The following is a 24,831-nucleotide window of genomic DNA, read 5'->3' on the forward strand; positions in this document are numbered from 1 at the left end:
ATCTTTTCGTGTTATTAATTTTTCATGTTCAGGCTAAATTTTCCTTGGCTTCATTCCTTCCATGTATTAATACTTATGGGCTACCCTAAGTATTAGGGTAATAATACTTATTTTTAATAATACAAATACAATTTAGTAATACAAATGTACATTTGCACAAAACTAATATTTGTAGATGGTAACTTTCGATAAAATAGAAAGATAAGCTAGTGTCTTTCTCAAGTTGAATTATAGTTCGGATTTCTCCTCAAATACAAAATTTTCAAAACACATGTTAACTTTGAAAGCATCTGACTGTCTGAAAGCTTCTCTCTATAACTTTAGTTTCAAATTTTGGGTTGATTAAAGTGGACTAGATATATTCTCTCGGGAATTTCTGTGTGAAATATTTTTATTAAAGTTCACACGCCAAAGACCACAAGCAGTGTTGGCTTCCACTTGCTGGACTCCGAACTCACAGAACAAGCATCAAAAGCCTTTCCTATCTGATCACCAGAAGAAATTGTTCACAGAAGGTCAGCAGTTTTTGACCTAGTTCCTGGCCTGCAGGACTCTGCAACAGAAAATAAAATCGGCCATACTTCAATGCCCTCTTCTAAAACTCCCAAGTGAGGGGAGAAGATAAGGTGCTTCAGAGTCTTTCACATCTTTTTTCATGTCAGAGAGAAAGGAAAACTCATCGAGCACCCCACCCCCCGCCCCCCAGACATGGCTGTTTAAGTCATAATGCACACTGTCCAATGTACAGAAAAAAGATAACTGTCCAATGTACAACTGCCTGCACTATTCTAAACTGAGAAAACAGAATTTTGGTTTGAGGCCGCTAAAAGAGAAAATCTTTCTTAAGCATGCCATTAAATCTAGTAGTGAAAGGTAGAAGTTAACGAGCAAATACGGGCAAGCTCCTGTATGTGTATTTTCGCAGTCTTTTATTGCTATCCATTTCTTCCACATTCAGATCATCATGCACAGTAGCCAGGACAATTAATTAGTTACTATATATAAATAGTAACACTTTTAAGTTCCTGAATATAAAATCAGGGAAGTAACCAACGCTGGGCTTTCAAATGTTTCGTTACTGTAGCAACTCTATGTGCATGAATGAGAATCAAAAGGAATCAAATATAAAGAGGTGCACCCAGATCTTAGCCCTGATAAATAAAAATGTGGAAGAACCACAGCTCTCAATTAAAATCTCACTAATTGTTCATAATTTTTTGAACCAATCTATCTTATTTTAGTATCATGATATAATAAAAATCTATCTACATTCCTTTTTAAAGTATTGTGGCAGGAACCCTTTACATATCTACTCTCTTGACAGATTTTTTAAGGGGACGATACAGTATTGCTATCCATCGGCACAAAGTTGTAGAAATCTGCCATACAACAATTGTTCATAAATTTATCAGTCTTCAGCAGATAAGAACCAAGCTACTCTCAAGTATAATATGTAGTGAAAATATCTAAAATCCATATTTTACAAATGTGTAATATATAGGATCTTGAATGGTGCTTAGAAGATAGATCCGGTACTTTAATCTCCTTTGTCAAACAGTTATTGCAATTATCCTCTACGTGCGCTCTAACTTTTCTATCTTAAATTTGCTTCTCTGTCATTATGTTCCAACCATTTAAAATTCCAGTGCGGGTTTTCTGTAACAAGGTCACATCAAAAACATTAAACTCCATAACTTTAAATCATGTAACATTTCATTTTATCATGTAGGACGATATTCAGGCAGTAATTATAATTTCTGTTATAATATTAGTTATCAATATGTCAAAGCAGACCCAAAAAAGTTGATTTTTCCCCAAAACGTGCTGTGTCCAGTAACTGAATTTAAACACTGCATAGTATTTTGCAAAGATATATCATCACTTATATTGAGGTGGCCAAACTGTATAATTCTTTAAGTAATAATCAGTGGCTTACATTCTTCATTTTTTCTATACACAGTCCAGAAATATATCCAGATTTGTTTATTAGTAATCTGAAACCAGGCCATTATAATAAAGAGAAGCATGACAGGCTACAGGAAGTTTGAAGTGAAAGATAAAAGTTGTTCCTGAAGTTTATGAAGGGAATAAATGACATGATTTTTCCCTTACCTTACCGTAAAAAATTAATTAGCTGGAAGTTTAAAGGATTTCGATTTTTAAAAGTCATTAATCCCCTAGAACATAATTATGTGCTGTGATATCTTCTAGTCATTGCCCAAATGCATGTGCATTTGCACATAATGCAGTTATAATACATCTCCAAGTTAATTTTCTGCTTTTCTCACTTTGTCTATAAACATTTTATACTTATTTCTGTATTTTTGAATAGCACAGATCTATACATATTATCAGTTAAAATATCTGGAAATATGTAACATGTCTATATAGAAAAAACTAAAATCAACAGGAGTGTGAAGAAGAAGGAACATTTGACTCCAGCTGGCAAATTTCCCCTGTCCTCCAAGATGCGCCCTCTGGTGGTCATTTTCCCATTGTCACATGGGCGGAGCTTAATCTTCCCCTTCGCCCTTTGACCAGATCGCTCTTCACATGTCTGTCTTCCTCTCCCTATACTGGTCTCAGTTCATTTCTTAACTCCTCAGATCTCTGACCACAATATATATATATATATATATATATATATATATATATATATATATATATATATATATATATATATATATCTAGCAACTTCTGCCTCCCTCTCTCTACCCAGTCACTTTCTACCTCCTTACTGTTTCATGTCCCTATAACAATAACACTGTGAAAATTATCTTATAAATGAATTTCTTATACAATCTTATAAATAAATATCTTATACACCTCAGTGAAAGCCCCATCAGGCAGAGACCTTGACCATCCTAGCATCTAAAACAGGGCCCTAGCAAAATGTAGGCACTTGATAATGTGAGTTGAAAAACAATATATGAAGGAGTAAATGAAAAAAAATTTAAAATCACATGCAATCCTACCACTCAGAAATAAACTCTGTTAGGGGTGCCTAGGTGGTTCAGTTGGTTAAGCATCCAACTCTTGGTTTCAGTTCAGGTGATGATCTCATGGTGCCTTGGCTGGAACCCAGCATCTGACTCTACACTGACAGCACTGGGCCTGCTTGAGATTCTCTACCTCTCTCTCTGCCCCTCTCCCACTCCCTCTCTTGGTCTCTCTCTTTCAAAATAAATAAATAAACTTTAAAAAAAGAAATAAACTCTGTTAATTCTTTTGGTATTATTTATTTCTCTTCTTTCATTTGTTTCATTAGGGAACTATTATAATGAATAAAAGAGTTTGAACTACTTAAACAGTGAAACATAAATGTGGTTATACATGATAAAATAAATATTATTTTTACAAAGTAAAATTATACTATAAATATTGTGTTGTAACCTACAGTTTTTATTTATACATAATACATTAATAAAAATTTCAGCATGCTATTAAATTCTAAAGCTGAATTTTATGGCTACAGAATATACCATTATGTATTTTACAACAGTAATAGCTAATATTTTGTGGGTGCTTATTGTACTACGGTCTGGGTTAAAAATCTTATGTTAATTACCTCATTTATGTTCTCAGTAAGTCTGATACTGTTCTGTTTAATGAATTGTCAAAACTGCCTTAGGATTTAATGGCAGAATTGAGATTGAAACCTGGAAAAAGGGAACATTTTATTCTATCTGTCTATCTATCTATCTATCTATCTATCTATCCATCCATCCATCTATCCATCTATCTATCCTTTCCAGGAAAAAGAAAGTTATTCTAATTTTATTGCCATCAGCTCTTGAAGAGAATGTCTGTTTTTTGAAATGTAAGTCAATTTTAGATTCTTCATTTTTTTATTTTTGACAGGTGGATAGGCATTAATTATTATCTTTTTAATATAAGTTTTTCTTAGTAAATTTAAATAATTTTCCAAGATGTTTTGGCATTTGCATTTTTTCATTAGTGTAATGAATCATACTTAAATGCCTGATTTGTTGATTTATGTTACTTTTTAACAGTTTATTATGCTCTGTTAGTTACATAATTCTACCCATTTTACAGACTTAATATATGTATTACAAGTAATGGCTTACCCACACTTAAACCACTATTATTAATTAGGCTTTCTGAATCTGTTTCTTCTTGGGTGGAAAATGCTGTAGGGTGAAGTCAGTTTGCCTGAAAATTAAGATCGGGTACTCAGAAATGGCTTCCTCTGGATTCTCCTATCAGCAGAGCCTCTGCTGGCCACTCCATATACAATAATTTTCACATTTGCCATAACTCTATGGCTCTGTATTCTTCTTTAATTCATTGTTGATATCTTTATGAGCATCTGACGTATAGTAAGTTATTTGTTTTTCTCTTCTATTAGATGCAGATAAGTGCCATGAGTGTGGAGTCTCAGTTGGGTTCGTGCTATCCCCCCAACGTCTGATACCTATGGATCAGGCATCCAAAAGATGACCACCTAGAGCAAATGTCTGAGAGCATGGACTGATTCATGGCATTCATCACATCCTTACCACTAGACTACATACCCTTGAACAAGTCCCTTAACTCCTTTGAAAATTCAATTTTATATTATACCGAGTGTAGATATTTAAGTATGTACCTAAACTCTGAGTAGAATACGTTTATATAAATTATTTGCTTAATACATTGTTAAAACCAACTAAAGTTTGGCAACACTGCATAATTGATATTTTCTGTCACATGGGCTTGTCTACTTATTTTATAAGACTCACATATAAAGCATGATCAGTAAGAATTTTTGAGGGTTTTGAGTTTGTTTTGAATGTCTTGTTGTGCTTTTTTACTCTGTGCTATCTTATTATAATGTTAATAGGAGAAATAAGGTTCTTTAGCAGGATAAGAAAAAAGTCTTGTGTTGGAAAAAATGGCCTACAGTGAGTGATCCAAGTCCATGCTTATCTCTGTCTGCATTTCCGCCCAAAGGACCACAACTTATACTTATTTCTATTATCTGAAAAAATTCTTTGGTAGACAAACTAGAAAAGATCTTTGCATAACATTGAGAGTGACATAGTTTATCAAATGGTCACTGAAAAATAAGGGTTGTTAACACTGTCATTAGTAATTACTTAATTCAAGCTTCTTGCCTTAGAACAAGACCCTTCCCTTTTCTCTTTTACTGAATCTGTAAGAATTCATTATGACTTTTTAAGCCTTTGTCCAATGTAAGTGTAAAATATTTAGGTTGTGTTATTTGACTTTAAAAAGGGCCTCTGTGTATCATGAGACAGCATAATGAAATGGTTAAGAGCATAGAGAATCTGGGACCAGACTATGTAAGTTTTAATCTGCTTCTACTACTTAATAACTGCATGGCTCTCAGCAAATTGCTTAAACCCTTTGGGGCTCTATTTCCCATATTTTAAAATGATAAGGATAATAACTATATTTACTTCCTAGTGTGACTGTGAAGATTTAAGATGTTAATATAAAAACAATAAGGGCAGCACCTGACTTTGGTAAGGTCTATATCATATAATTCACTAGTACATAAAGTCAAATTTACTGTTTCATAAGGAGAAAAGCCACTCTTCATCAAGCTTTCACTTAACCATAGAAAAGCTTTTGATGTAGCCTTCTAACTCATTTGCTTTAAGTCAATATCCTTTTCTTTACAAGTGTTGACATTCCCCTGTGGCAGGAAAATCAACATTTTGAGTCACTCACTTTAAATAACGGACTCAGGCCCAGCTTTGGCACCTATCCATTTCCAATTTGTTTTCAAAAGCCTTTTAAATATTTTTAAGCCCCGCTTTCCATCTAAATATTGGAACATTTTTGGGTGCCTGGCTGACTCAGTCAGAAGAGTGTGAAACTCTTGACCCACGGGTCTTGAGTTTGAGCCCCACCTTGGGTGTAGAGATTACTTCAAAAAATACATAAACCTGAAAAACAATTTTTGAGAGAAAAAATAAATATTGGAACATTTCTTTTCTTCCTTTTCTTTAGGACTGTGCCATAATAGTAGTTATTGTGCTAGGATGAAACTTAGAAGAGATCAGCTGTCTGGAGTTATATTCATAATCCAATTGATTAGCAAATGTATTAAAATTCATGTATAGAGGAATGTAGATCTACATAAAATAGTCAGAAATAAACCTTCCCCTAATACACCCAAGGAAAAATAAAAGGAGGCAGAGCTGTCTTCGGGAACTTGAGGTCACATCCTTACTATTTCATGCAGAAACAAATTGTTTGCTTTACAGCAATAGATAACAAAAGCCCATATTAAAAATGACAAATACAATGCCAGCAGAGAAGAAAACATACTGATAAAGGCAACCATGTTGTAGACAACTTCTCTGGAAAATCACTTGTTATCCAAAGCAGGTGGCAATCCGTATTCACGTTTATGACAAGTTGTGACAAAACCTTTATTCTTGCAGCCTTCCTCTAATGTAAAATATCTGATTTGGAAATGATTTCAATATATAATCTCACTGCTAAGCCTTGGCATCATATCACCATCTTATATTGCTATAGTTCAAGAACATTGATTCTAAAGGCTGATACAGAATGTTCATAACCATGGGGAAATAAACAGGGAAGAGGAGGAAATATGAGGAGAGACACAGACCTATACCAAGAATACTAAAAAGGTCTTCAATGACTATAAAAATGAATATTAATAATATAGAATAAAAATACAAAAAAAGACTACCAATTGTCAAACTTTATTCAAGATTCATGTAAAATGCTATCTCAATCTTTAAATTATTGTTATCTCTAACTTGAATGAGCACAACTTCCTCTGAGTCTCCAGAGAACCTTTTTTTTTTTTTTAAGTTTACGTATTTATTTTGAGAGAGAGAGAGAGAGCATGAGCAGGGGAGCGGCAGAGAGAGAGGGAGAGGGAGAATCCCAAGCAGGCTCCACAGGGTCAGCACAGAGCCCAGCTCAGGGCTCGATCTCATGAACTGTGAAATCATGACCTGAGCCAAGATCAAGAGTCAGACTGAACCATCTCGGTGCCCCTCCACAATACTTTTTAGGATGACTATTAGGGAAACTTTCATGAGTAAGTCCGGATCGCTTTATTATTTCTAAGGATGAGCAATAGTTCCAATAAATGTTTAATAAATGTTTGTTGAACTAGTAGTTATTAATATATGTTTTATCCATTCTTCCCTATTCCTCACACATTCACAAGACACTGCAAACTCGAGTGTAGAGATGTTATTCTATTTACACTGTTGGCACTGACAGTCATCAGAATCATTGTAGAAAATCAATGGTTGTTTATGAATGGACACCACAGTTATATTTTTCACACAGATTACTGTATTTGACATAAAAACTAAGAATGCAAATATGGAGCCAGAACTATACAACTACTGAAAATTCACACTTTAAGGAAATCAAAGGTATACCATTCTAAGTTCATGAGTTCAAATTATTTATATATATTTTGCAATGTTCATTGTGGTTTGTATATAAATTTAATGCTTCATTAAGAAAATTTAAAACTTATACATGGATGTGTTTCAGTGCTCTACTATAGAAAAGTTCTTCCATTTTGTTTTTCTGTTGTTGTCAGGGAAAATCCTGACAGATTTTACTCATAACATTATTGCTGTTTACTTCTTTTGGCTTCTTTTAAATAGAATCTTATAGCAGATTGTGTTCATTTTTTAATTACTGTCACCAAAGAGCTCAAATGGACTAAGAGATTATTTTGTAAGTTAAACAATACTTTAAACTTCCTGTGTAGCTGTTGAAACTGTCATGTTAATGTTAACTTACAGAATCACAGGGACCCTATGCTACTGAAACAACAAAGACAACAACAACAACAACAACAAAGTATCTATGTATTTTCCTAACAAGATATTGAAAATGACACTTTTTTTGATTAGTAAAAAAAAGAAGTAAAAGCTTCTTCTGGGGCGCCTGGGTGGCGCAGTCAGTTAAGCGTCCGACTTCAGCTCGGGTCACGATCTCCCAGTCCGTGAGTTCGAGCCCCGCGTCGGGCTCTGGGCTGATGGCTCAGAGCCTGGAGCCTGCTTCCGATTCTGTGTCTCCCTCTCTCTCTGCCCCTCCCCCATTCATGGTCTGTCTCTCTCTGTCTCAAAAATAAATAAATGTTAAAAAAAAAAAAGCTTCTTCTATTAACCATGTAAGTGCTCTTGAACAAGAAAATTAATCTTTTTAGTATTTATTTTCCTCTCTATATCTTTTTGTCCAGCCAGCTCATTTCTGAAAGTTTCACATGGGTCTCAGTTTCTTGTTCTGTTGTATCTCACTGTGTCAAATTGTAATGCTGACAATACGCCCAACTCCCCAGATCTCAGGATCAGGTTAGGTGTACCCCCCCCCCCGTGTGCTTGTAGAGCATCCTGTTATCATACTATTCCTCTTTTGTATCATTTGTCACATAATAAGTATCAGCCTATTTACGGGCTGGTCTTTCATTCTAGATGCTACATTCTTTGAGGACAAGAATTGTTTCATGTTATTCAGAGGTATGGGTACTCTAGCATTATAAAATATCAGGTTACTTTTATTTAACGTTCTTTTGCAAAGTTCTTTTTGGCATTCCTATTTGAATTCAGTGCTTCATTAAGAAAGTTTAAAACTTACATAGTCCTGTATCCCCATGTCCACTGGAAAGAAATGGTAACACGTACAACATTGCTGTAGACAATAGCTGTTTGCTTATGAAGGGAAATCACACTTATTTTCCTAACACAGAAGACTGCATTTCACATAAGGTTTCAAAAAAACATCCCTAAATCTACTTGAAAGCTGAGTGAAATCTATGGAAAAAGAATTATTTCTATAATGGATATGGAGAGTAACTGTCTAGAAAGAAGTTCTAACAAGACAACAAGAAGTCTAAAGTGAGAAATACAATTTTGACTTAAGATAGCAAAGGAAACCCTATAAGAGGGTCCTCCCTTAAGAATCACACTTTTTAAACATAACATTAGAATGTTGTAATATAATAACAATGGGGATGCATATTCCAATATATACCTAACCAGAAATAAGACCTGAGAACCAGGGAGGTAATTTGAAAGCCATATAATCACAAATAAGGGAGAAATATGGCCACCATATCCCTGGAACTATCAAGGAGTGATGTCATAAAGTTTAACAACTCCTGGCCCAAGCAACTTATTTCTCTTACATTAAATAAAGCATACTCAAGTCCCTTTACCATGAACTGGTTCCTTATGCTTAATGAATGATTTTTGTCAGTTTAATTTTTCCAAGTAAGTTTTTCTACAAGGAATTATTTTTTTAATTAACTGTATGCAATCCAACCCAAAAAAATATTTAAAAGACAAAGGTGAAGATAGGGCATCCACATTAAGCAAAGGCAAGCACAAATAGTTACAAATTGGGATAAAATGTTAAAATGAGGTTAACAGTTGACTTTTCTAGCTCAGGGTATATCTCAGGGTTCTATTCCCATTAATAGCAGAAAACTTTGTGGTACTAGATTGTCATCAATCATTAAAACTCTTAAATTTATTCTCGATATTGTGTCAAGTTGACATATCTCTTCCCTATATGTCAGAAGCGAAACTAAAAGCCTTGAACCAAGACACTGACTTACTTATGATCTCATCCCAAATCTCAAGAACTACACACAGGCAAAATTGTGATGGTAGTGATATATCTTTGCTTATATGGTTATATCCTCATTTTGTTATATATTTCAACAAAGAGCTTTAATGGTATAGCGCATAGAAAGTAGGCATTGAAGAAATTATCCTCAGGATATAAATCCTGCCTCAGTGACCTATTAGTTTTGTGATCTTAGATATATTGCCTGGGGCAATGAACCTAAGTTTCCTCTTCTATAGAGTAATGATTATACTTTCCTACAAACTGAGAAATTGTAAAGGTAAATGAGATAACCTTTATAAAGTACCTAGTGGCATAATGAATGCGTCATAAGCCCTCAAAAAATGAGAGCAGTGGAATTGATTTCTTTGAAAAGCCTTACTCTTAGCATCTAATTCTCTGCTTACAGATATCTGGATTTCATTGGCTGCTGTAAAAAATGTTAAAGTTTTCATAACACTAAGGGAGTACAATATAATAAACAGAAATGCACCTTCAAAACTTAAGACTACCACTTACTGATTTTATCACATCAGATGAGACCTTAGACTTTAGCTTCTTACCTGTAAGTTGGACCTAACAAGATTATTATGGAGCCCGAATCTCCGAATGTGTGTTAATCCGCCCGAATAAAATGTGCAGTAAGTACCAGCCTCTCTTCCAATTGCCGTAATGGAACTATTTCAGGCAAACTTGCCGTCATCTCAAGTGCGTGTCCACTATGTCTGATGTGATTGCTTGCTTCCCCTGGCAAATACTGTAACTCTTAAAGGGTTACTTTGCTGCTTAGGCCACAACCCCAGCATTATTCTTATTGCCTCTCTCCAGGCAGCATATACTAACTTATAAGAATGTTGCTAGAAAATTTGTAACATCTCTGTTCTTCCTACAGAATGAACAGAAAACTCAAATGACTTCAATGAACTGGCAGTTAAGTAAATAAGTGAAGCTAAAATGGGTGGAAAGATGAAAAATGGCAATGGAGACATGGCCTCAAGTGAAGGGAATGATAGGCAGTATAGGACCAACAAATCTGAGGGAGGATGTGCTTTCTAAAGTGGCAGCTTTAGAGGGGTTTTGTGGCCATTCAAAAGTAGAGTGGTGTTGGGGCACCTGGATGGCTCAAGGCAGTTCAGTGTCTGACTCTTGATTTCAGCTCAGGTCATGATCTCTGGTGTTTGGGATCAAGCCCCATGTTGGGCTCTGTGCTGACAGTGTGGAGCTTGCTTAGGATTCTCTTTCTCCCTCTCTCTCTGCCGCTTTCCCACTCCCACTATCTCTCCAAAACAAATAAATAAAACTTTAAAAAAAGAGTGGAGTGGAGTTACTGGTTCATCCAAGCATTCAAGGAAAGCTAACATTTCTTAATTCTTAAATATTGGCAGCTAATTCAAATTTGAAACACTTACAATACGAAATAAATCTATGGGCTGCATTTAGACCTCAGGCAGAAACTCATGCCTTTGTACCCATAGCTGCTAAAATCTAAAAATCAAAGAGTCACCCAATTCTCTGAAAGTACATCTCTTGCAACTCAGAAAATTGAAAATAATGACAATAACAATAACAACAACAACAACAATAATAACTCTTTAAGGACAAATCAAAGAGAGAAATTTAGATCACTGTGGTTACCTTGTACAAACAGACCAAAAAACTGGAGCAGGGGTTGGGAGTACTAACAGTTACCCACATTAAAGTTTTTTTTTTTGCACCCCTCCCATATAACTGTTCTCGAATAAATAGAATTCGCAATTTGCTATATAAAAACAACGAGGAGAGGGAGTGGAGACTGGAGAACGATGCCACCTGAGAAGTATAGGCATTGAATCGACCTTCCAGTGAAAAACATTAAAGTGGAAAATGTAGGGGTGAATACCTTAGTCCCTTGAAACATACATCCTATAAGATCAGCAAATTATATATATTTTTTCCAGCCGCAAGCCTGATTCACAATATGGGGACTCATGGTGCATCTGTCAGTACTTAGCTCCATTTTCCCCTCTGCGGCTTCGCTGCAGGAGTTTCACAAGATGGAAAATTCACTTAGGCTACCTGCTCTGTATAAAAGTCTGGAATGGTGAACTCAAATCCCAAGAGCTTCTGGTACATACTTCAGTTCGACAGAGAAAAAATTTAACTGCACTTGAAAGAAAATGACCCTGGAAAATAGGTTAGCAAGGCAGCAGGAAGTATATGTCTCGGTATGTTTTGAATTTCGAATTCTAAGTACCCTTTATAGGCAGAAAATGCTGTTTTATGCCTCCAGCTATAAGACAAAAATAAAACAGAACCCCACCACCCTCTTATCAAACCATAAACTTCCTCCAAAGAGGCTCGGTCTGTAGAGTTGTATGCATGAATTATTTGTGCCTTTAAAAAAAATCATTTTGTACAGAACCAAAAGCTAACTTTTCAACAACTTAGATGACAGGTTTTCTTTGTCACATGAAACATTAAAGGGGACTAAAGGTTAACAGTCCATAAAATGTATAGATATTAAATTTTATAATTAATTTATTCATATTATTTTAGATTTTATGGTAGAAGAAAAAAATTAAAAGCATCTTTAATATCCCATAGACCATACGGTCTACATGAAAAACATTGATTAACAGGATTATTTATTTCTGGGAAAATTAAATATCTCTTTCACACATACACATGCACACACTCCAAATATACATCCAACTTGTTCTTATGTACTTGTATATAAAATATTAATTTTAAAATAACACTGATTGCAGATAGTAGATGATACATATATATGTGCCTACATACATACATACATATATGGACCGTATGGAGGGAGGAAAGAAATTTATTATTTATTACAGTGACCCTATGTACAGAAAGTCCAGCTATGAATGTCCCTTTTATTATGGATTATAAACATTGTTCAAAATAAACTTATTTGTTCATTGAACTAATAGCTAAAGCTACATTCTTCAGGTAAGAGAAGGTCAGGTGGGCTGGATCTGTGTGTATAATGCTGTAATCCCACAGCATTAAATACAAGGCTAATGTGTCCATCCTAGATTTCTTATTTCCATCTTAAACTGGTCTTGAATTTGTCTTGTGTTAATGTCAAATTGGTGTGTAATAAGTTTCTATCAATTTGAAAACAAATTAAGCATCTTTCATGTCAGAAAAATACTTATTCATTGATTTTGATCTAAATAAAGCTAAATGCTATTTTATAAAGAGGCATTTCCGATGACTGAAACGTTGAGAAGTTTGCTTTTGAAACACTTTTGCATGATATATCCAGATATGGGCAGAAACAAACATTCTTTGTTATTTGATTTAGTATGTCTTTAGTGATCCTCTGAACTTGGACAGTATGGTGCTTATGCCTGAGACATTTATGGTATGCTTCAAAGAAACTTGCTTTTTAATGATGAAAAATAATTGTTACTATTATAGAAAAGTAATTTTCACAACCCCAGAAATAAAGGGGTCTTGGTTGGTTTCTACCTACCACAAGATTCATTACAAATAAATCACCTTGATATGGTAAGCTCTCCGATCTGAACTTTACTATATAAATGATCCTAACTATCCATGAGAATACCTTTTGCAGGGCCTGGAACAAACAGGCTATAAAATGAAACACACACACACACCACATATGATATCCTATAGACTATATGATCTGCATGATAAAACATGAATTAAAATAACAAGAATACGTATTTGTAAGAAAATTAAATATCTTTTACACACACACACACACACACACACACACACACACACACACACACTGATGGTTGCTTCTGGTGAAGCCCAGCTTCGTGTTTCCACAACTATTTCCCCTAAGCCTTCACTTCACACTTGTTCGTGATACCACCCATGCCAATGACCCTCCCATTCAAAGCTCAGGGAGCATCCTAGATATGTGAAAAAGATCTCATAAATATAATTTCCCTTATCATAAGAGCGAATGGAAACTTAATTGTTGCTGCAGAGGGGTTATTTGTTCAAATTCATTCCAGATAGAATAAAGTACTTACTTCTATAACTCTCAAAACTGACTTAAAAGTTATTCCTCCAGTCCCACATTTTAACTAATTATAAAGAGAAACATGATAATACTTACTTTAAAATGTCAGCACTAGATTTTAGAAATGCACAAATATATACACATAGAAACCATGTCTAATATTCAAACAACAGATCCATAGTGTTCTAACAACAAAATCCAGGGAAACCATTTTTTTTTATTTTTTAAACTGATTGGTTCATTCACAGCAAGAAGACATTTCCAGCTGATGTGTTTGATTGAGTTAGCTGGTAAGTTTTATTGCTCTCATGTAGACAATGAAACAAATGCCTAATGGGGGAAATTGCATGAAGTCTTGCTTGGAAGCAAAGTTGGCCTCTGGCTAGTGAGTGAGTCCAGCTGAGAAAACTACTTTCACTCCCCTATAAGGTCTAAAATGTAAAGCAGGAAAGAAAGACAGAAGATGGATATTTCATTAAGATGGATGAACTCAAAAAGAGCGGCGATGCAGAGAAAGTTAATAAGGGAAGCAGGGAATAAGCAGTGTTGCAATTATTACCAGCCTCCAGCAAATTGCTCAGGGTCCCGTAAATCTTTTCAGGTTCAATCCCCCATGTTTAACCAGATGATCTGCCTAGATCTTTGTACATACATCTTGCCCCACTCTCGTCATTTATTTCCTCTTCAATGAAAAGGCACTTTCCGTTCAACGTTAAAGTTTTTGACTAAAATCATTCTACTATCAAAGCACAATTGTTAAAGTGTCTCTTGAATGGTTCCCAGAAATAAAAACAAAACGCAAAAATAGAAGTCTCTATTAGGACTGAAAACGTATTTAGAGATGTTTCAACTGACAGTGCTACCTGGCTTCACTTATTCCTGCACCACTAATATTTTTAGACTAAGCAAAAATGAATATATACCTATAAGACAACATTAAGAAAAAAGAGATTATTTTTACTCTTTATCTGGCTTTGTCTATTCCACTGCAAACCTGGTTCATTTGTGGGACTTCTCTTTTTTTGCACTGACAGGCATTCCCTTTTTTAAGAGCATGTGAGGAATATTTTTTTTCTACCCTCGTAAGATCTTATTCCTGTGATCTTATTACCAAAAAAATTTAAAGAAAAATATGCTACACCAATTTGCTATTGGAAAGAGAGTGCAATTATTGAGCTATCTTTGGTACTAACTGTAATTTCTCACAGCCATAATATCTCCATTTCTAAAAATGGGAGCAAGAGTCAAACATTCATAATAGGTTGGTATTGGAATTAAAGTATCTTATTGTTAATATGGAATATTGTGTCCAGTCCATAGTAAGCATTCGGTTAAGTACCTTTATCATTGATGTATTATTTTATGATTGCTTTGAATTGTTATGATTTATCACTCGTAAGTCATAAAAGTTTCAGGTATTGAAATTACTTGCAAACTTTAGACTTGCTTTTTTAAATTAAAATTGAGAGTATCTATCATGTTTTGTTACTAAACAACTAACACTTTCTATTTTTTTTTTAGGTTTATTTATTCTCAGAAAGAGTGCACGAGTGAGGGCTTACATGATCGGGGGAGGGGCAGAGAGAGGGAGAGAGAGAGAGAGAGGGAATCCTAAAGAGGCTTCAGGCCGGGAGTGCAGAGTCCCATGCAGGGCTCAGTCTCACAAACCATGAGTGAAATCACAGCCTGGGCTCAATCTCACAAACTGTGCCTGAAATCACGACTTGAGCCAATATCAAGAGTCAGATGCTTAACCGACTGAGCCACCCAGGTGCCTTTCTGTCTTTAAATAAAATCTTCTGCCACCTGTCACCTCTCCAAACTTCTATATTTTCTCCACCACTTAGACTCTAACTTTTTAAAGAAAGAAATATCCCCATTCAATCCAGTTTTGTCACCACCACTTGCTGCTCAATTGCCTGACTGCCGTCTGGATTCTACACCTTGCTGAAATTTCTCACAGGAGTCCTTTCACCAAATCCAGTTGATTTCCCAGTCTTTACCTTATTTAGTATATTGGCAGAATTTGGCACCTTGACCCTCTCTCCTCTTGTTGATCTTGGGCCCCTCCTCCTCCCACCCCATACCTCTGTCCAACTTTGAAAATATAACTCCACAATCTCGTTTCTGTGTATAACCTTAAATATTGGGTGTTATCCCCTGTGTTGATGTTTCCTCCCTTTGTCCTCTTGTCTCTTATAACTTCTTGTAGAGCAAGATTTCAACTACTGTTTGTTACCGTTTACCACTGATGGTCTTCAAATCTCAGCCCTCAGACAGGAAAACATACGTTACTATACCAGGCCTCTCAACTTGGATATGTCTCAGATGTCTCAACCCCAAGATGTCTAAAACTGAACCCATGATGTTTAACCTCCACTCCTAAAACCAGTCCTCTTCATGTTTTCCGTAGTTCACTCAATGGAAGCAATACCCAATGCCAAAGCCACGCCTGGAACTCATCTTCCTATCATCTTTCTCAAACACAATATAAATCAGGTATCAAATGCTGTCAACTCTATCTCTCAAGCCTTCTTTTTCTTTTTATTTCGCTGCTACTCTCTTAATCCATGCGATATTATTTCCTCAATTCTTACTGCTGCCAATTCCCATATTACCTCTCTGTACACTGAAGGAGAACTTGTTACGATCACTCAGATGGGGGCAAAATCTATCATAGAAGTTAAAGGCGAGGCCAGAATAGAATCCCATTTTCCCCAGTGTGGTTGTATAATCTTGAGAAAATGGTTTCTTTCTTTATGTCTTAATCTCTTCAGTTGTAAAATGAGGGCAGTAAATCTTATATGGGGAGGATTAAATGATATACTTGGCATACAATAACTGTTTATTCTAATATTCGGTAACTGTTCCTTATCACTGTTTTGTCTACATTTGATTATGCCAACTCTTCATATTAAACACTTTTGATGCGTTTCCTCTATAATTTAATATCTACATTTTCTAGCTTAGTTTATAATTGGACTTTTCATAACTCTAGCCTTGAATACTCTACCCTGAACTTTCAGTCTGAAATTGTTAGTGTATGCAGTCACCTTTTTTTTCCAGCTCCTCTAAGTGCCAGTCTCATTCAGTCTGGGTCTCTTCACATGCTGTTGTATTTTTCTGAATCATCCGCCCCTCTGCCTTTGCCAGTTAAGTCCTACTAGAGTTAGATCTTTAAAATTTCATCTTAAACGTGTTAATAATAGGTAACATTTGCTGCATGCTTATTTTATGCTATATACCGAAGATATATATAAATAATTTCATTTTTTTAATTCCTCAAAATAGTCCCATGATGGAGGAAGACTTTCCTGAGCTCCGAAAGAGTAAAAATCGATTACGCTGGCTATAAAACGCTTTGGTACTCTATACTGACCACAAACAGCACAATGCAAAGTCTTGCTTAATTTTCTTTCCAGTTCTACTATGAAGTCCATGAGAACAGAGACTTTAAATATAAGGTTGTACAGTTATGCCCATATCCCCAGTTAAACACAGTTGTGGTATACAGTAATGCACAATAAACATTGTTGAGCTCTGAAGACATAAGGGAATGCATTACTACATCCCAGATATTGTATTGAGTTTGCGTTCTTTACTATCAGTGAGGTAGTAAAATCCCTATTCTACAGAAAAGAAAACAGAGGTTCAGAGAACACCTACTTATTATGCCCATAGTAACTGTCAAGGCCAGCACTCACCTAGATTGTTAGACACAAAAGTCCAGGTAGAAATTTTTTTCTTTATTTAAAAATCTGCATTAGTCCTTTTAAGGGGATCACTGGGGCTTAATGCAGTGTCTGTGATAGATTCATGGCAATCTATTCAGAGGCCACCCAACAAAGCCTGTTCAGGACACAGCTGCTGACCATGAAGTGGGTTGTTAACGTAACTATAGGTCAAATCAAAACTACAGGGACTACATCCTAACAAACCAGGTTAAGCAAAAACAGATTTCTAGTGTTAAATGCTGTTTATTTAATTTATAATAATTATAATAATTACTGGTATTAAATCTAGTTTTTATGCTTGTCATACTCTATTAGAATTAAAGCTAAAAATACCAGAAGTCATTTTGAGGTCATCATTTATGAAGCAAATATTTCATAGATCTTCTTTAACCAAGAGTTGTTATTTTGGAGGAAAATGATAAAAATTAAGCTAAGCTACATTTCTTCCCGGTTTCTTAGATGTGCTCTCATTTCTTCTCTTGGGAATCTGTTTCTATCATCTTTTTAAAACCTATTCCAAAGTCAAGGTTAAGGGGAAGGGAAAAGAGAAATAGAACAGGAAAGCAAATATTGATTGCAATACAGACTTAAAACTATGGCTTGCTAAGAAATCCATGGTCTATATTTCAGTCACCCCAAGAAAACTCCAAACTAAAATATAGGTATCGGTGCATGTGTTTATGGTCAGTTAGACACCTAGAATAGAATTTCTTTTACATTTCCAAACTACTAGTTGCTACTATTTCTTTGAAATTCTTTCTACAAAACTTGACTGCTTGGAAGGTTAGATGAAATAGCTAATGAATATTTGATTTAAGTATGATATATTGAGATGCTTTTTAACAATCTATAATATTTCCTAGAAGATCAGTTTCATCTCTTACCTACAGATGCTTTCTGCTTTATTATTCATCATGGAAAATGGAAGAATGGACAGGCTGTGGAGTGTGAAGCTTCCAAACTTTAAGTCACAACTACAATCTGTATACTACTTTTCAGGAATTTTTTTTTACAGTTATGCCATTTTATAAGTATTATGATTCAAAGCTTTTATTACCTCCAAATCTGCCAGTGAAGCTCACTATGGAGCTCACTGTTGGATTCCGCATGGCTTGCTGCTATTATTACAGGATGCCTTCAACTCCAAGAGTAACTTGTATTAAATCAACCCATCACATTATTTATGTCTTCAAGTTTCCTAATTCACTTTTTGTTATTGATTTTTGGATTTTGCTTTTGACCTATAAGACTCTGAATGGCCTATGCACATTTAAAATAACTATTCGGAATTCCCTCGTTGGTCTTCAGGAGCAGGGCAGACTCAGTGAGCTGCTCCGAGGTCTTGTGTCATTATGATCACCCCCTAGGCTTTTCTGTCTATTCCTCCTTCTACCTTCAGAATTAATAGATTGAGAAGATTAGGTCAATTGGCATTTCTAAGGCAAGTCTGAATTAATTTCCTTTGGCTTGTCTTGTTGAATTTCACACTCCCTGAACATTTCTCACTGATAAGCAGATTATGATGCTGGCTCATGTTCAGGGATAGCAACTCCAAATGTGTTTACAGAGTTGTATTGTTACCTTTTAGTACCATCAACTGCAATAAGCATTATCGTTTATAAAGTTAAAGCTCTTCATTTTAAATTTGTGTCAAGAGGCTAATATAACTGTGATTTTAATTACTAAAAATCAATTTCAAATTAATGTGGAATTTAACCGTGGGAGATGTGTAGGAACCCAGAGACAATCAGCTTGGCCTTTACCTTAGGTGTTGTCCTCTGTAAAAGACATTAGCATAATGCTTGTTTTCTAGATCAGTGGCTTTCAAACTAGGGTCTATGAAAAGCTTAAGTCAAAGAGGAGTTCCTGGGGATTTATTATTGAAATTTAAGTCATGGTAAATCAAACTTGCAAATAGTACAAATAATTTTTTTTCAACTTCCTACTTAAAGTAGCTGCATAGAGAGAATAATCATAAAAAGCCACTGGTTTCAGTGTTTAAGAAATCATTGGTGTCATTAAGCAGAGCAATTTCAGGAGAGTTGTAGAGGAAATTCATATTGCAAGAGGTTTGAGAGAGAATAGGAAATGGGAGAAAAAGGATACAGACCCTTTTCAAAGTAAGTTTATAAAATGAATGTGAAAACAATTGGAAAGCATTGGAGGTTAAGATAATTTTTTTAATTTGTTAAGATGGGACAGCATTTGAATCTTCATAGGTAATAGTGTAACTGTGGCGGTATAAAGTAAACATTCCATATGAAAATCCTAAAAATGGTGGGAATAACCATGTATGCCAGGTGTAAAATCAGAATAATGTGGGTTAATCTTGGAGACATGGAGGGACACTGTAGTTTAGCTATTGCTTTTAAAGTCATCAAAGGGAAGTGAATGAAAATACAGGACATGAGAAAACTACAAGACAGGTTCTAGAACCATTCGTCTCAAGGGCACCACCTCTCTTCCAATGGTCCATTCTATCTTTTACTGCATTTATGCACCCTTAGCAGAATTTTACCAGTTAATCACCCCCTTTTCCAGACACACTCTCTTTACTTGGTTCAAGGACAGTGCCCTGAGACATGCTCACATGCAGGAGGAGGGGAGCCACCAAAGTAAACAGAGAGTAAGATGAGGGGCAAATTGAGGACAGTGGTGTCCTAGAAACCAAGTAAAGACAGTGTGTCTTGAAAAGGAGGTGATTAAGTGGTAAAATTCTGCTAAGGGTGAATGAATGCATTAAAAGACAGAATGGACCGTTCTCCCACATGCTACCTAGATTTCAGGGCATCAAACTATACAACGATGATTCTCAACATACATCTCCAGATACAACCTCCCTCCCTCTCAGGACTCGTTAATTAAACTACCTCCCTGATGATTCTACTTAGATGTCAAATAGGCATCTTAAACTTTTTCTAACTAAAACAGGACTCTTAGTTTCCATCCTAAATCTACTCCAGCCCTAGGATCCTTCATTCAGGCCCAAAACCAAGGAATCAAGAGGTTAGACACAAATCGTCTTTTTCTTTCAACCTCTATATTTAATCTGTTACTATGTCATATTAGCAGAATGTTTGGTAGGTGCCATGGCAAGACCTAAATTCTAAAATTACTCTCCTTTAAATATCTTGAAAAAGGAAAATGAACAAAAATAATGCCTCTATTTCCTCAGTGCAGCTTTCTTAGCTAGATGTTGAGATGAGTTAATTGAATTTAATTAATTTATCTACAGATTAGAATGATCACTACAACTACTGTTACTACTACTATAGCTGATATCATTGATAATAAAAATAATAATTACTATGTATTTAGTGCTAACTCATTAAATCCATTTGAACCTTACCGCAATGCATTTCAGAAAGTATCAGAGGGGCTAAAATTTTGCTTAAAACCAGAAAGCAAGCAATTGCCAGGAATGAAATTCAGTTCAGTTCTATTGACTCTTAAGCCTGGATTCCTAATTACTAAGAAAAAAATACAAAGTTAGCATGTCAGGTGGAATTTGGGGCAGTGTAGGTAAATACATTTTTGAAAAAGCTTGCTATGAACTAGATTCCTTACAAGTTCCTGTATCCACAGCCTGTTTTCTCCTCCTCTTCCTCCTTCTTCTTTTTAGAATCCAAACATCACTCCAAATTATCTTAGTTTCTATTTTTATTATGTTTCTCTTAGGTCTTTGGGATATTGTTAAAACAAAGTGCTTCAGAGGATAAAGACAATCATTTTTAGTTACAAAATTTCCCACACATTATGTATTTTATTTTCCAAAAGCCAGAAAGAAAAAAAGGAAAAAAATATCATGACTGATGTTTGAGATAAAAGAAAAATGGTTTAAGCAGTTTGACTGGTTTTAACCTTTATAACAAAAGGTTATTACATTTTGAAATAATAATTTGAGTACAGATATAAAATAACAACACTGTTTAAGTGATTAAAATTAAGATCTAATATACAGATTTGCAGCATCTTTTCATGTATATTTTCAAATCATTCTATGACGTATTGATAATTTTCTTACTTAAATACATGGTGTTAGTAAGTGCCCCAGTGGTGTATTTGTCTTCTCCTAAAATAGCTAGTAATTTGTATGTGTCACTAAATTTTCTATGTCTCATGATCAGGTAAAAAATACAACAGTGTCTCCTTCTTTAGTTGGTACTTCACAACAACCTGATCAGTAGAAATGCATGATAAAGTTTCCTTCAGCTGCTTGGTGTCTAGACACAAGCTTGGTGTCTGGTCATTAAATGACACAGGGAACAAGCTGGAAATAAAAGTCACACAGCTTCTTTAAGAGCAAAAAATATGAAGATGAAAGTTATAATGAAAAAAGGTCCTTTTCATGCAATGGATTCTATGCTAATTCTAAACAAATTATGCCTTTTGTCCATGTGATAATCTAATTTGATCGCCATTATGTCTCTGAATTTCTGGAGGTACAGGATTTTAAAACTAAGGTATGGGGAGGATAAGGGATGTTCATAAGTTTTAAATGACAACTCTTCCCTATATAATTCATGTATTGTGTTATCAGAGAAAGTAATTTTATTATCTTGGCAAATAAAACCACGAATTCTAGAAATAGAATAGTTTTCACCATTTTCCATTCATTTAGAGTGACCTTTCCTGACCCCTCAAAAGGCGATTCACCTTTCAAACCTCATGCTAATGAATTTCTTTTTGGTCTTCTCAGTTGACTGCAATAACTCTTGCACAGAATGTCCATATGACATAATCAAGATTTCCCTCATGGCACTGTCATATACAACCTTCTACTATAATTACTTGCCCACTCATCTTCCCTCTTACACCTACCAATGTACTCGAAGGCAGTGAGTTAATGCTATACTAATTTCTTGATCCATTAGAAAGAATGTCAGTTAAAATTCATTTTTTACAAAGAATGCAACAAGTATCAGGCACTTAAAAATGCACAATAAGAAAATAGATCTCATGTTAAGTGTTCTTACCATAACTACACACACACACACACACACACACACACACACACACACACACACAAGGAAAGGAAACATCACCACCACCAAGGACAATTTATGCAGCATTTTCTTTAACAATATTTCTACAATATTGGGGCGCCTAGGTAGCTCAGTCGGTTGGGCGGCCGACTTCAGCTCGGGTCATGATTTCACCACTCCTGAGTTTGAGCCCCTCATCAGGCTCTGTGCTGACAGTTCAGAGCCTGGAGCTTGCTTCAGATTCTGTGTCTCCCTGTATCTCTGCCCCACTCCTGCTCGTGCTCTCTTTCTCTCAAAAATAAACATTAAAAAAAATATTTCTACAATATATATTTCTATTCTCATTGCCTAATTTTGGGTATTCTATTTATTTAGTGGTGAACAGTGAAAATCTATCTCCAACCCTATATGAGTAACATAAAATAACTTAAAAATTAAATTGTCTACTTTGCACAGAATTAAATAAATTACATTAATATTTAGCTAGTGTTATAATTAGTAGCTACTTATAATTAAGCTTCTTAAAATATAGAACTGTGTATTACTTTATGTAATATATATAATAGATTTTTAAGAATTTCATGACATTCTGAAAATGTCTGTGCAATTGTATATTGTATTCTGAGAATCCAATGTATCTCTGATTTCTAGTTGAAGATATATGGCCCAGGAAGAAGTAAACTGGTTAAATTAAAAGGAAATGTTTATTAAATGCATTATACTTTATAATTAATGATAAGGCCTTTGATAAACAATTTAAAATGGTATTCTTTTCCAAATTGTTTGCAGAGATGAAAAGTAGTTGAATGTATAGATGACCAAACTAAAAAAAAAAAATTAGATAAAATGGCAGAACAAAGTAATAATTAAATTACATAAGATGGCTAAAATTAGAACCAAGAGAAGAGGATAAATACAGGTTAAAAGTTCACATGTTTGGCGTGAGGGGACAGATGTGATGATGAATCAGGATTATAGTTGTCTGTGTGAAATATACTAATATATAAATATGTAACATGTGTACAAGTAATTGCAATATATGAAATAAGTATACATTAAAACACTGTACTTCATCATAGAAATCTTTACATATGAGCTTAACAAGCTGCAGTTAATAAAGCAAAATCAGTCACTTGAAATATTTAATTTGCTCACATATTTAATCTACTATTAAGGCTTTCAAAGACCTGACACTGAGACCATAGATCTCAAACCTTCTGAAAAAAACTCCTTAGTATCATGGGGACACTCTACCACTGATACTCTTCAACTAGTTGGAAATATTTTTAATAAGCACTTAAGAGTTTTCAAAAGCTAAAACTTGTTCTGGTGTATAAACACATAAGGTACCAATAAACATGAAATGATCTGTTGTTGGAATGAATTATACTTCACACGCTTGAATCCTAAGAGCATATACTCAACAATATGGATCCTGATGGATAAGTATAATGTTAAAATAATTTATGTGGACTGAACCTTTGAGTATGTCGAGGAACAGTGAAGTTAAAAATTCATGTCTTGATGGTTTTATATAATAAGTATAATTTCATTTCAGGCATCAAAAATTTACACAGGATTGGGAAATATCCACTGTAATATAATGTATACACTAAAATATTACTTTGCAAACTTTAATATTCATTCAGATCACTTGGAAATCGTGCTGAAATGCAGATTCTGGTTCAGTAGGAATGGGGATTCTGCATTTCAAACAAGCTCTAAGGTAATGCAGATGTTTCTGGTTCATGGGTGGACTGCATTTTTAGTAGCAAGACCTTAAATAGAATTAGTTAAGTTGTAATGATTTACCACAAAGAGAAGAGATTAGGAAGAAGAGAGGAAAGGGAAAGTGAAAGATCTGACCAAAGATCAAATGGAGAATAACTTGAATTAATGCATAACAATAGTTAGATATAGTAATGTTTATTTCTTACCATATGGGTTCAGTATAACCCCAAAATGAATAAAAACATCAAATTCAGACACAGTAAATTCTTGGGCTGATAAGCCTGCACATAAAATGGTATTGCAAAGCAAAAACTGAAATACTAAGGCCATTTTTTATGGCCTATGCTATAATTAAAAGAGAGGAACCACTGATAATTTGACCAGCAATTTATAAGTATTTTCGTTTGTTCGTTTGTTTGTTTGTTTCAACTTAGGTGAACCCAAATGCTTTTAACGTTTTCCTCTAAACTTTTCACTACAAATGCAGCAAGCATCTGTCTTCCTCTGTACTGTGTTTTATATCTAACCTATCTCTCCCACAGGCATCAAAGCTGAACATGATGGTCATGCTGTTCCATGCAGCCCTGAAAGACAAACAAAAGAACAAACACACCCCAACGACTTACAACCTGGAGCCAAGGGAGCTCTCCAGGTTGCACGATGCCTCTACGATCCTCCCCTTAAATATAAAAGCCGCTTTCTTCAGTAACTGAAAACAATCATAACTGTCTTTCCCTGAGTCTTGTTGAATCTCTGGGGATAGAGGAAAGGCAGC

General features: G+C 34.9%; 1 protein-coding gene and 1 long non-coding RNA gene across 13 annotated transcripts in view; one reads left to right on the forward strand and one right to left on the reverse strand.

Moving 5' to 3' along the window:
- Nucleotides 1-24,831, reverse strand: part of PCDH9 (protocadherin 9) — a 922,428-nt gene that overhangs the window by 856,563 nt on the left and 41,034 nt on the right. The gene's annotated exons all lie outside the window — the stretch shown is intronic.
- Nucleotides 1-24,831, forward strand: part of LOC122236553 — a 128,427-nt gene that overhangs the window by 103,076 nt on the left and 520 nt on the right. For 3 of the 4 annotated variants that reach the window (XR_006214596.1, XR_006214599.1, XR_006214598.1), the window contains one exon: nt 24,599-24,786. This is a non-coding gene — a long non-coding RNA (uncharacterized LOC122236553). Of the gene's footprint in view, nt 1-24,598; nt 24,787-24,831 lie in introns of those variants that run through there. The other variant, XR_006214600.1, reaches the window with a different exon arrangement.

Source organism: Panthera tigris, chromosome A1 (genome assembly GCF_018350195.1).
Source record: "Panthera tigris isolate Pti1 chromosome A1, P.tigris_Pti1_mat1.1, whole genome shotgun sequence".
In the NCBI taxonomy this organism is placed as follows: Eukaryota; Metazoa; Chordata; class Mammalia; order Carnivora; family Felidae; genus Panthera; species Panthera tigris.